This window comes from Zingiber officinale, chromosome 7B, assembly GCF_018446385.1.
Source record: "Zingiber officinale cultivar Zhangliang chromosome 7B, Zo_v1.1, whole genome shotgun sequence".
Classification (NCBI taxonomy): Eukaryota; Viridiplantae; Streptophyta; class Magnoliopsida; order Zingiberales; family Zingiberaceae; genus Zingiber; species Zingiber officinale.
In genome coordinates, this window is record NC_055999.1 from 91,217,846 (window position 1) to 91,231,322 (window position 13,477).

The following is a 13,477-nucleotide window of genomic DNA, read 5'->3' on the forward strand; positions in this document are numbered from 1 at the left end:
CTCTCTCCCTAGTCTCTCATTTTTTCTCATCACACTTTCTCTCTCTTCATTTTTTTCCCATCAATTTTTTTCTCTCATCATACTTTCTCTCTCCTCACTTTTCATTTTCCCTCATAATATTTCTCTCTCTTCATTTTTTCCCTCACTCTTTCTCTCTCAGCATATTTTTTCTCTCCTCAATCTCTCATTTTCTCTCATCACACTTTCTCTCTCTTTATTTTTTTCCCATTACTCTTTCTCTCTCAATCTACTTTCTCTCTCATCATACTTTCTCTCTCCTCACTCTTTCATTTTCTCTCATAATACTTTCTCTCTCTTCATTTTTTCCCATCACTCTTTCTCTCTCAACACACTTTGTCTCTCATCATACCTTTTTTCTTCTCAATCTCTCCTATCATGCACTCTCTTCTCATTTTTCTCTCATCACACTTTCTCTCTCATCATTTTCTCTCATCATATGTTTCTCTCACATTTAACTTTCTCTCTCATATAATTTTTTCTCTTATTTTCCTGTAAGGGTAAAAAAGAAAATTTAGGTTCATTCCGATTGAAAATATTTAACTAACCAAACATCATTTTTAAGAATGATACCCAAGTTCATACCCATTCTCATTCCATAATACTATGATACACATTCTCATTCCGATCCCTAGGAGAGAACCAAACACCCCCTTACTCTGAACTCTTACGCCTCTAATTATTTTATCTTATCATTCTCGCTAACACGTCTATCGTTGTCAATTCAACAAGTGGCGCAAGCATAAAAAAAAATAAGAATGTCCCCACCCATGGATATCTTCCCTGGACTATGATCCCTTCATCATTCAGGTAGTAAGAATGTTCCCACCCATAGATATCTTCCTTGAATTTCAATCCGGTTGTTATTCCGGCCACGAGAATGTCCTCACTCATAGATATCTTCCCTGGACTTTGATCCCTTTGTCATCCATGCCACAAGAATGACCCCACCCACTGATATCTCAGATGGGCTCCGACTCCTTCCAAGCCACAAGAATATCTCACTCTACAAATAACTCCCATGGACCCTGACTCTTCTATTAATTTTGCTTAATCATTGATGTTAATGATTTCCTAATCCTGAGAAGGTCGGAGCCCGCGACAAAGCCAGGATTGAAGCAAGTGGTGTGGTTGAAGAAAAGGCAACCATGGATTCTCACCAGATGACATCATCAAATTAGACGTACATGGTGGCAAAAAATGAATACATTCGCTTCTATTGCCCCGGTTAATTCGTTCAAGGACTAACACGGAGGAGGTAAATCACGGATGACTACTAACCTTGAGAATAGTGACTAATATATAAGGAAGATATTTATCTCGATTATAAAAAATTTGAATCTCAGATTTCATGAGGTGAGACGTACATGCTGTTACGTGAGGTGAGACGAAGTCAGCCACGTACCTTCATCTGATAACGTCAGCACACTGAGCAGGTCAGACAGCAAACATGGTAAGAGGAAGTCAATATTGTACTTGGACCCTTACCTAGGTCAGACCCCGTCTTTGACTGGAGCTGATTGGATATAACTGTGGTCTTACCTTTACCCACACTGGAGGTTCACTTTCGCCCACTCAGGAGACTACAACAGAAGCATGGGCTAGTCCATGTGGAAAGGTGATTATATAAGGAGTTTAAGGTTGATGAAGAGGCTCTCTCGGCCATTTTTTGAGCAAAACCACTCACTGAGTAAAAACAGTAGGTTGACCTAATCACATACTATGATTCTTCTCCATTCTTCTAGCTTGATAAATCGCTTCGCCCAAGGAAGCCATTCTCTCTTTCGATGAAAGTTCTTCTCTCAAAGAGGGCAATCTTTCTTTCAGCATTGTGACGAGGTCGGCACCTATTGATGGGTGTTGATATCATAAATGTAAAATACCATAACAAAATAATAATAATAATAATAATAAGGTATAATGGATGAGTAACCTTACCAAAATTTTTATAAATTTTCTAGGAATCTTTCGGAACTCGTATGGCGTAATTTTAGAGGATGAATTTATAGGCCAGGGAAAAACTTGTTTGGAATAACCCTTTAGAGGGAGTTGATTAAAGAGTTAAGTTAGAGTTTAATTAAGTTAACCTAGGTATTTAAATCAAAAGCCTAAACCCTAAACTCGGGATTCCTTCTCATTCTCGTCAATTTCATTTCTCCCTAAATCACTCTGAGACTCTCAATTGCTGTCTTGCCTAAATGCAGACCGCCATCTACCATTACCGCGTCTCCTCGTTGACAATGGTGTTGTCTTTCTCTCCTGGCCACGGGCACCAACTGCTTGTCAGAGCCGAGCATGCGAGCCGACAATAGGGGTAGATTTCTCGAGCTCTTTCTCCTATCCACCTCCTTGTGTCGTTGTCGACCACGGTCTGACACCAATCGCTAGTCGTCGTGCCCCCTACCGCAAGATGCACTGCTAGGCTTCGACGATCTCCACCGCAACCACTCTCGTGCCCTAGCCTTGATCCTTCTCCGGCTGAGCTCTTCCTCTTTTTGATCCATCACTGTCATCCCCTCATCGTTGCCGAACAATTGTTGGACGGATCTCCAGCCTGACGGTGCCATCACCGGCTGTGATTGAGAGAAGAGGGCAATCAATGAGAGGATATCTCCATTTCCTCACAGCAGCATCCAGGATCTTCATCGGGTGGTTGCAGATCTGAGTATAGAGCCCCTGTTCATCGCAACAACTTGTGGATTCTTCATTAGATAGTTTTGAACCCGGATTGAGGTAAGGTATGGTTAAAATTAGAATAACAGAGGTCGGTTTTACATTCTTTATATTGGGATGAGGAGATTTGATACCTGACTGGTCTTTGTAGCTTCGGTCAGTACTATTCCTCGAAGAACCACAGTTCCGACCATATTGTTCTGACGGTGAACCTCTCTGGACGTGAGTAGAGGGAGGAGAAATCCAAATTTGGATGAGTCTTGCTATGGATTTATTACATTATGTATTGGATTAGATTAAGGAATCAATGGAGATGTGGATTTATTAGGAGTTGTGTTAGATTTGGAATTTTAATAATCTATTGATGATAGGGATGTAATTTAATCAATTGGATGGATTAAACTAGGGTTGATGTTGGGTTTGATCTAATATGATTAATAAGGAGATAGTCGAGGGTAATTATTTTGATTAGAGTTTCTCCTAATTAGTTTGGCTTTGGATTTAACTAGTTGTTACATATGTAATTAGCTAAACTATACATCATGTGGTCTGCAGGATGTTGATTTCAGACGAGCGTTTCGACGTGAGATTGGTTAGCATAATTTTTCTTTTCGAGGTGGGTACCTCTGACTTATCTTCTTTTGATATTGTCATTATGATATGCATAGTATGTTATAGCTAGTAGTAATTGTTATGTTTATATCTACCTTGGTATGTCACTACTTGATACCTAAGGTATGCCTTTATTTTATTTGATATGCGTTTAGACCTATATCATCTTGATTCTTGCCCTATGTACTTATGTTCATAGAAGTAGTGACATACAATGCATTACTGGTATAGGACTAGCTACTAGTTATACCTGGCATGTGTACCTAGACTATGATACCTAGTTTATTGTTATGGATTCATTGTTCTTTTTGGTATATATTAGATGGAGGCACATATTGTCAGGTGTTACATGTTTTAGTGTCATGCACCATCTTGTATGATTGCATGTTAAGCGATTGTCGGCTCCTTTGTAGTTGAGCACATCGTCAGTTACATGATCTGCACACACAACCACTCATGGGTTAGTGGTACATTATGCAGGGTGTGTGCAATTGCTCTGTCAAGGCTTCGCTCGGTCGCTCATGGGTAGTGGTGATGCAGCGTGGTAGCGGACAAGGATCCCTCCTCTTCACTATGAAATAGGGAGATCAGAGCTTCAGCTCCCTCATTTAGTTGGGGTAGGAGGATATGTGTACTCCGACGACATCCTGTCCACTCGGTTACTCAGGAGTAGTGACGGCAGAGTGCATAGTTGTCATAGCCCTACCCACTCGACCTCATCATCACGATGGCGATGGCTAACTAACGTCAGGGGTGACCATGTCATTTGCACCATATGTATGGATTGCATTTATTTGTGTGTGATTGCTGCATTTTGGATATTATATTTTGATGGCTGCATATGATTGACATGCATACAGGAGGCATTATGTATTTGATCTGATGATCCTGCATCTGTTTGTATGATTCACACCCTTATGTCAGGATAGGAAGTCCTGGTAAGTATAGTTTTCTTCCGTTATCCAGTCTTGCATTACCTATAAATGTTCAGGAGACTGTACTACATGACTATTATTGATAATTATATTTTACTATGCATGTTTGCTTGATACCCGCTGAGTTCATTAAACTCACTCCATTGATTTAAACCTATTTTAGATTGAAGCCGTCAGGAGGTTCCAACTGCTAGTCTCCTCTCCATGTCACTACGATTTCTATGTTTGATCTTTTGTTTCCTTGCTATGTGGCCTACAAACGGGTGATGTATAGTTCTTACACCCGTAGATTTTTATATCGAGTTTTGGGTATGCTACCCTCATTTGCCACTGCGAAGGTTTTCTAGGTGGGTTGGTTTTTCCTTGTTGTAGTGGAGTAGGTATTATATATATCTATGATATTTTAAATATCGTTGTATTCCTTTTGTTTTATGTTGTCAGCTAGAGGCTGTCTTTATGAAACTACGTGGTTGTGATTTGATGTATAGTCAACCGAAGGTTGTACTACTATAAACTGCATGGAATGTGTATTTTCTTTATTGTATTGTTCTGGCTGTATTGGCTGAGGATTGAGAGGACCTGAGGACTATGTATTCAAGATTCATATTGTTACCGGTACAGGAGAGATGTTGTCGAATTTTCGTCTGCATGGACTCCTCTGGGGGCGTGACATCATAGCTCGGGCGTAGCATGTCACAAGAGGAGTCACTCAAAGATAGCAAGTCACAAGAGGAGTCAATCAGAGATAGTAGATCATAGGATGTTGGAAGCTCTGCTATATTCAAATTTGAAGGAAGTAGTACAGCCAAACCAGAAGAACTTGAAATAAGACGAAAGATTCAGACCGCATCAATGAGGTATGCACTGCTTTTAGAAAATCTCTTAAAGAGTGTATTAAGTGATAAATGAAGCTTGTGGATTACCTGTTGAGTAGCATTTAGTCCCTTGTTGTATCTGTTGGAAATTTTTATATGTGATAGACTTAGTTTCAATTCATCAGTTGGATCTGGTTAGTCATCTTGACAATGAGTCGATGACTCTAACCAGTGGAACTCATTATAGCGATGTGGACCTTGTCTCATTTATACTCTCAGCATCCTCTTTCGGTTATCGACGTACTCTCAGAATCCGGGAATTTAAAAGAGAAACTTAAGGCTTAATTTTCCTGTGACCTAAACCTAATCCTTTTCCCTCCCGATCCCTTCCTCTCTCGCGCGACAAAGGCAGCTCGGGCGGAAACAAGCCGCGGCTAGGGCACGATTCTGGCGGCCGGCGGGTGGCTAACTCGGGGTGGTTCTTCACCGTCGTGATCCTTGCGTCGAGGAGGAACCGTAAGCACGAAGGAGTCGAAGCTTGCAATTTCCGCAAGCCCTAGAAGTTGTTCCGGTTGTAGGTTTAAGAAGAGGTAAGTCGCTTACTCACATGTGGTAAGAGGGGTTCCGGATCTGGTTCTCTTGGAATGCGATGTATATTGTAAATTTTGGTCTTGAGATTTCTGCCGTGTGCTTCAATGAAAGGAAATGGGGTTTGCTTGTTTGTTTGTTTAGCTTGTAGTTTGCTTGCTTCGGATTTTTGCTGTTCTTGGCAGTGAGCATGAGAAACAATGCAGATTTTGGGATTCCAGTAGCAATTCCCTTTGTTTCTGCCGTGCATTAACAGTGGTCCTTTAGGGCTGCTATATTTTCAGTAGAGCAATTATATTAATGATCTTAATTAGCTTCTATAATCTGGTGAAGGTTGGAAATTTTATAGCTTAGAAGGTTGGCTTATTTCCTGGTCATGATATCATGTTTAAGTTAAATGAATTGTGCATGATTTAATTATGTTAATACTCTTAATTAGTTTTTATAATTTTGTGAATTTGGTAATTCTACAGCTTGTAAGGTTAGATTGATTTCTTATCATGATATCATGTTTTGGTTCTATATAAATTGTGCATGTTCTAAACTAATTTATATAATATTCAGTTCATATAATAATGTTTAGGAATGGCAAACCTAACCATGTTTAAGAGATAAATTAGTAGGTTATGTTAGTTTTGGTTTTATGCTTTTGCATGCTACAAACTCAATGCATGTTTTATTGGTAACGATTATGCATTTCTCTTCTTGTTCATGCGAGAATTTGACTAACAGAATTTTAGTCCCCTTTTAGCATCTAGTTCCTTTGCTATTGGAATAACATGAGCAGATTTATTCAAGTGAGCATTTATATTCATTCAAGTAGAAGTAGGCATGAACAGATTCATTCAAGTGTGCATTTATATATTCATTCAGTTCCTTTGCTATTTAGATTTAGTAAATAACATGAACATGTGCAGATTTAGATTTCTAGTTCCTTTGCTATTGGAATAACATGAGCAGATTTCTAGTTTCTTATGTTATTAGATGTGCATGAGTAGCCTTCCTTCTAAAACAATCAGTTTCTAGTATCTTTAGAGCTTAATATGCAGAATTGTGTCAACTTAATATGCAGCATGTTAGTGTGCAGATTTTTATTAAGTATTAGTGTGTAGAATTCATTTACCCTTAGCTGAACATGTGCAGATTTTTATAAGCATAGCATGCAAATTTTTATAAGTATAGTATGCAGATTTTAATATGCAGAATTTTATTAGCATAGTAGGCAGATTTTTGGGTTAAGCATTTCAAAGTTAGATTTTGCTTAAACATTTCAGTTTCTTTTAAAGAAGTATTCTTTTAGAAGTATTAACAAGTATAAGAAAGATAAAGAAAAGAAAGAAAAAGGCCAAGGCCTTAAGTAGATCCCAAAGTCAAGACTTTAGGGATTTTGGCACACAAGGTGCAAAAGAAAATACCGAGACATTATATAGAAGTATTAAAAGATAACAAGTATTTTACTTTTATCAGTGGCACTGTGCTGGACTTTCAGTTGTCCTTGGGTTGGACTCCCATAGTCGTCCCTAGATTTAGATAACCTAGTAGTAACGGCACGGCCGACGGTCGACGACCCGAGGGTCGCCAAATGGGCCGCCAAATGGGTCGGGTCGTTATAAAAGTAAAAGCACAGTTGCCGGGCCCAAGAGAAGTTGATTATTATTTTGAAGTATTATAAGTATAAGTTTTTTGAACAAGTAAAACGAGTTTTACATAAACATAAAGTATTAAAAATTAAGTTTAGAACAAATGAAATAAGTTTCATATAGTTCTAAAAATTAGTAAGTTTAGTTCTTTATTCTATCATGTTTATCTAGTGGATGAGTAGTTTTCATGTTTACCTGTTGGATGAGTAACATGATTAGCCATTAGAATTTCATGAGTAAATTCCTTAGCTTTTCTTCGCTATTAGTTTGACATGAGCAGTTATGTTTATACTTTATTTCTCTTTAGAGCATATAGTTTCTAGTTCTTTTCGTATACATGCACATTCGTGATTTTGTGAGTTAGATAGCGCTTACTAAGCAAATTTTGCTTATAGATTGCACTTCCTCTTACTGCAGATACAGGAAAGGAAAAGATATAGAAAGGAAGGCGACAAGGAGGTGTTCGAAGGATGTGTGATGCCAGGACTATGGAAGCCTTGGGACTAGGAAAGAAGTTTTAATTTTAGTTTCCGCATTTTAGTTATTGTAAACATTTGAGTTGTATTTTAAGTTCATGTCATTTGAGATTATTCTGTTTAGATTGCATGTAGGATGAGTCCAGTTTAGTAAGTAGATAGTTGTGTGTTTGATACTTATTTAACTGCGTGGTTGATTGATATGTGTTCCAGCCGCTTGTGGCTGAGTATATATTGCATGTATTGTTGAATATGGTCACCAGTACAGGGGAGATTCTGTCGAAATTTTTCGGTAGGGTTTCCATGTAATTTTTAATCATACCAGTTAAGTAGAGTTAGTAGTTAAGTAACGGTCATCCTTAGAATGTAGTAGTAGTAAGAAGGGTGGTCGTTACACTTTTATCATCTTCTCAAATTGAGATGAATGTGATATAGTCAATTATTAAATGTTGTTCTTCCTTGAGAAACATTCCTTGAGCAATATCATGTATTCTCTCCCTCAATTATCATAGATAATCTTGCTTAGTTAATTTTTTCAACCACATTTCTAGTGTTTTATAACACACTTCAAGGGTTTCAATCTTGCTTAAAAGCAAGTCTCTATAAATCCAATCTTCTAATTTCACTGAGTTAAAACTACGGTTGTCTAATTAGGATGATGATCATGATTATACTTGTTCTCAAAAATGTGCTCAATCTAGAAAGTATGCATCACTTAGTCTTCCAATTTTACTGAGCTAGAGCTATAATTGTCTAATTCAAGTATTGACCAGGATTGACTCAAGAGGTATATATCCCTTAGTCTTCCAATCTCATCAAGCCAAACTTGTGATCATCTTATCAGAGTGCTAACCAAGATTGTATTTACTCTTCGAGAGACACTCGACTCAAGAAATATACATCCTTTAATTTTCTAATCTTATCGAGCCAAAGCTGCAGTCGTCTGATTGGAGTGTTGACCAAGATTATATTATTCTTCGAGAGACATTTGACTCAAGAAGTATACATCCCTTAATCTTCCAATCTTATCAAGCCAAAATTACGGTCGTCTGATTAGAGTGCTAACCAGAATTGTAATACTTTTCGAGATATACTTGACTTAGAAGTATACATCTCTTAGTCTTCTAATCTTATTGAGCCAAAGCTGTAATTATCTGATTGGAGTGTTGACCAAGATTATATTACTTTTCGAGAGATACTCAACTTAAGAAGTATACATCCCTTGGTCTTCCAATCTTATCGAGCCATAGCTGTAGTCGTTTGATTGGAGTGCTGACCATGATTGCATTTATTCTTTGTGAGACACATTACTTGTAACACATGTAATGCAATCCTTCTAACTCATCTATTTTGACCTCCACTTAGGTTTTATTGAGTTAGACTCAAGTCTAGTTTTTTTACTAAGTGGGCTTGATCTTCTATCTGAAGATTTTCATTAGCCATCTTTTTGGATAGTTTAAACTCACTATCCTTAACTTTGTGACTTTAATCAAATGACCCCCACAAAGCCTTGACCATCATTATTACATTATACCCATGGTATAATTTTGTTGTCTATCCTTTTAAGGCATGGTTCTCACATAGGAAAATTCTATTCTTCCATGCGAGTAATTCTCACATTTCTTGAGATTCACTTTTAGATGCACTAAGACATCTTTTGATAGTAACCTTAAAAGATATATTTTCTTCAAATAATACAGTGTCTTTTACTATCATCGCTTAAAGACGATTACAGAGAATATCTCCAATTTCTCTCTAGTAGGAGTGGGACCCACGGTCGCCATAATCGCTAATATCATCTTAAGATTGTTGGAAATTTTTATATGTGATTGAAGGATCTACTTGGTTTCGATCCATCAGTTGGGTCCTGTCGAACTTTTGAAACCTTGAAACTCTTTAAGAGATGAGAGAGAAGAGGACCCAAGAAGAGAATTCACAACTTAAGAATTGAGTAAGTTGAATGGAAAGAATAAGATTTATTTTATAGGGATGAAAGGTTTCTCCCAAGAGGTAAAAGAATATGGGATATATCTTTTCTCTTAAACTTTTTCACTTAAATCTTTTCATTATAATTAATTTAATTGATTAATCTGATTAAATAATTTATTTAATCTATTGTAAATCTTAATCAATCAATTAATTAATATAATAATAATTATTTTTTTTAATCAATCAATTAATTAATTAACGAAATTAATTATATAAGTTGATACCCTTCAATAGTTACATATACTTGAATTACCGTTCATCCATTAATCCAACTCGTATATGAGTTAAACTTCTATTCGATCATATCGAATCAACCCTTCATTAGACATTACTTTTTCATTCATTCGAAAAATTAATTTAAAACAATTTACTTATGAAATAGCCATCTTATCCTTTTTAATCACCAAAACTAATTTTTCAACCGTATCTAAACTTAAGTAATTAACTTTGCCTTTTTGGTCGACTAACTTCCTACCACGCAGGCCGCTTCATCTAGATTTGAACCATGTGTTTGTTGAGTATGTTCTGTGGTCAACTAACTTGTAAATTTTGGTCAACTAAGTTGGATAGACTTTGAGACTTAGAGGGTGTTTGACTGAGCTTATAAGCTCTCGAAAACAACTTATAAGCTATTTTGGAGCTTATAAACTCTTCAAATTTGTTTGGTAATTTTTTTTTTCAAACAGCTTATAAGCTGTCAAAATAAACTGTTTTGGAGTTTATAAGCTGTTTTTAAAAAAGTATGGAAGACCCTACTTTTTTAAAAAATATCTTATTTTAATAATTTGTTTCTCTAAAATATCCTTATATAATTTCATAAATCCCCATCTTATCTTCCATAAATTTTTATAAGCCTAATATCTTTTTATCTCCGCCGACTTTTCTTCCAACGTTGTGTCATCTTCTCCGCCAACGCCTCTTTCTAATTTTCTCTCCCCCGGTGCAGAAATTCGCCCAAAACCCTCTATTAATAAAAATCTCAAAACCCTCTATTAATAGTATTATACCCTTTTTGGTAATTTTATTAATAAAAAGATCTTATAATACCAAACACATCAATATTTTTAAGTTGATTGTAATAAGTTCACCCAAACACTTTAACAACTTATTTTTAAAATAAGACCTAACAACTTATAAGCTCCTAAAATAACTTATAAGCTATACGAGCTTATAAGCTGTTTTTAATAAGTTTAGGCAAACATCCTCTTAATCTGTTATTCCGACGATTTCTCTTGGCTATGTTATATGCTAAGTCCTTAGATGAGTATCTTTCTAAGATGTACCGTTAATTAGAGGATGACAAATTTATTATAATACCTTTAATTAGAGGATGACAAATTTATTATAATGAAATAAGAGATTAATTTTTAACAGATATATATTCTCGGAGAAAAAAAATCTTTTTCACCTTTTAATCAACTTGGCGGTCGGTTATAAATTGATCCTATGATTTATCTCTCTTTATGTAATTTAAAAACGGACTCTTAAGAACCTTTGAAATTAACATGATCATCTTTGATTATCATATCTACCCTATTTTGTCAACTAGCCCTTCACAACTTATATTCGTTGATTAGTTTTTCTGCTGAATTCAAATTTCGTCAACCAACTTTCACTTTTAGTTGTCTAACTTTGAGGCTAGAGTTATTTGTTGACCATTTACTATGACTGACTTGGTGATTAGTTGACCTACTAATTATTTTTAGTTGACTAACTTTGAATTTTTCAAATCATCATCCTTTTTGTTGAATTTACCTGTTGATGATACACAAACTCCTAATTTTTAGTTGACTGAATTTGTAATTTCTTATTTAAATATAAAATAATTTAAAATTTTGAACACTACAAAAAAACAATAATTTAGGGATGAAAGTTTGGGACGAAAAATTTTCGTCCCAAAATCGCAACAATTTTGGCGACAAACACAAAATTTGATCCAAATTAGATACGAAATCTGCAACAAAATATTTTCGTCGCAAATTCCCAACGAACATTACTTTCGTTGCAAAATTCGTCCCAGATTCTGGGACGAATCCAGGATTCGTCCCAAAATCGAAAATTTTTTTAAGAAAAATAAAAAATAATCGGGCCAAAATCTGGGACGAATCCAGGATTCATCCCAAATTTAAGAAAAATAAAAAATAAAAAGACAAATCATTTGGAAGGCCTAAATATGGACCTAACGATCTCGGAATTTCATGAAATAAGTTTCTATGGGTTCCTAATTTTCTCATGATCTTAAAAATATCCTCATCTATAATTTTAACCTCATATATTTAGTGTGGTGATTTTTTAACCCGAATTTGACCTAATTCGTAATAAAAAATTCACCGCATTTAATATAGTATGTTAAAATTATGGATGAAGATATTTTTAAGATCATGAGAAAATTAGAAACCCATATAAACTTGTTTCATGAAATTCTGAGATCGTTAGGTCCATATTTAGGTCTTCCAAATAATTTTTCTTTTATTTTTTATTTTTCTTAAATTTGGAACGAATCCTGGATTCGTCCCAGATTTATGAAAAATAAAAAAGAAAAAAAATTATTTAGAAGACATAAATATGGACCTAACGATATCGGAATTTCATGAAACAAGTTTCTATGGGTTTCTAATTTTCTCATGATCTTAAAAATATCCTAAATCTAAATTTTAACCTAATATATTGAGTGTGGTGATTTTCTAACATAAATATGACCTAATTCGTAATAAAAAATTTACCTCACTCAATATAATATGTTGAAATTATGGATGAAGATATTTTTAAGATCATGAAAAAATTAGGAACCCATAGAAACTTATTTTATGAAATTCCGAGATCGTTAGGTCAATATTTAGTGAAACATAGATGGTTTAGTATTAATTAAGTATGTTAGCGTTTAACGCATGTTTGAATATGTATTTAAAACTTAAAATATAGAACTACAGATGTTAGAATTTCATGAAAAAAGAGTTTATGAGCTTCTAATTTTCCCTTAATCATAAATATATCCTCATCCTTAATTTTAAAATAATATATTGAGTTACGTGTTTTTTTTACCTGAATTAGATTAAATTTGGGTTAAAAAATCACCACACTAAATATATGAGGTTAAAAATATGGATGGAGATATTTTTAAGATCATGAGAAAATTAAAAACTCATAGAAACTTGTTTCATGAAATTTCAAGATCGTTAGGTCCATATTTAGGTCTTTCGAATGATTTTTTTTATTTTTTATTTTTCTTAAATTTGGGATGAATCCTTGATCGTTAGGTCCATATTTAGGTCTTCCAAATGATTTTTTTTATTTTTTATTTTTCTTAAATTTGGGACGAATCCAGGATTCATCCCAGATTTAAAAAAAAAATAAAAAATAAAAGGAAAATTATTCGAAAGACCTAAATATAGACCTAACGATCTCAAAATTTCATGAAATAAGTTTCTATGGATTCCTAATTTTCTCATAATCTTAAAAATATCCTCATCTATAATTTTAACCTCATATATTTAGTGTGGTGATTTTTTAACCCGAATTTGACATAATTCATAATAAAAAATTCACCGCACTTAATAATATGTTAAAATTATGGATGAAGATATTTTTAAGATCACAAGAAAATTAGGAACCCAAAGAAACTTGTTTCATGAAATTCTAAGATCGTTAGGTCCATATTTAGGCCTTTCAAATGATTTTTCTTTTATTTTTTATTTTTCTTAAATCTGGGATGAATCCAGGATTCGTCCCAA